The sequence below is a fragment of the Sinocyclocheilus rhinocerous genome, unplaced genomic scaffold (assembly GCF_001515625.1).
Source record: "Sinocyclocheilus rhinocerous isolate Xijiao unplaced genomic scaffold, SAMN03320098_v1.1 C36208996, whole genome shotgun sequence".
In the NCBI taxonomy this organism is placed as follows: Eukaryota; Metazoa; Chordata; class Actinopteri; order Cypriniformes; family Cyprinidae; genus Sinocyclocheilus; species Sinocyclocheilus rhinocerous.
The window spans coordinates 1-906 of record NW_015775898.1 but is presented as its reverse complement, the minus strand read 5'-3'; the positions used below and the strand labels follow the sequence as shown (position 1 = coordinate 906).

The 906-nt window shown below is 41.9% G+C and overlaps 1 long non-coding RNA gene across 1 annotated transcript; it reads right to left on the bottom strand.

Annotated features, from left to right (window-relative positions):
• Positions 1-83: 83 nt before the first annotated feature.
• LOC107735651 (uncharacterized) lies at positions 84-691 on the bottom strand. The gene is made up of 2 exons (XR_001639470.1): positions 529-691; positions 84-321 (listed from the first exon to the last, which is right to left on the bottom strand). It is a non-coding gene; the product is annotated as an uncharacterized LOC107735651 (long non-coding RNA).
• Between the last annotated feature and the right edge of the window lie 215 nt (positions 692-906).

The window sequence follows — 906 nt, the reverse complement described above, 5'->3', positions numbered from 1 at the left end:
ATTTACATAATTTTTAAAACATTTTTAAAAAATCTTACCCCAAACTTTTGAACGGTTCATCAAGGTGGTAAATTTTTTTTATCAAAATAAACATTTATCTCATGCTCTGTGTGAATAGTTTTATTTTGTCAGCAAATTTTACTTTGGTTTGCATGTGTATAAGCCTTTCATAACCTATTCTGTCATGTATATGTGCGTATGTGTGTGTGTGTATGTGTGTGTGTGTGTGTGTGTGTATAATGGGATAATAACTGGCTCTGCAAACAGAAACAAGCGATGGACACGTCACAAACACAGCTGTGACTTTACCTGGGATGTAGACTGACATCATCAGACACCATTGAGACAGAGAAGAGAAAAGGGGAGAGGAGACGGTTAGTAAGAACACACACTAGGAACGGGAAAAGAGGAGAACTTCGACAGGAAATGAGGTCGTGGAAGTCAGATACACCTGACTGTGATCCATCAGGACCATCAGAAACCCAAAGAGACCCAGTCTAGTGAGGTGAAGGGTTAAAGGTCACTGACCTGGTCTTTTGGGAGGCTTCTTGGTGGGCGTCTCCTTGCGTTTGGTCTGTACGGCGGGCGAGTGGATGGCAGAGGTGGCGCTGTTCTTACGGAAATGCTCCTTCAGACCCTTAATGGACCGATCCAGCTGACTGGACCGGACCTGGAAATACACGTTCATGAAGTCTGCAGAGAGACAAACACACACGACATGAGATCACACAAACATCCTCAGCGAGTAACAGTCGGGTTCTGGAAGTAAAACCCATTCATTTTCTCCATAGGGAGTTTTAATGATAACTGATACATCCATTAAGAGACAGAGCTATTGTGAGGTTGTTCATTGATGATGGATGCTTTTGTTAAAGCCATCTGTTCACATTAATTCAACTAATTTTT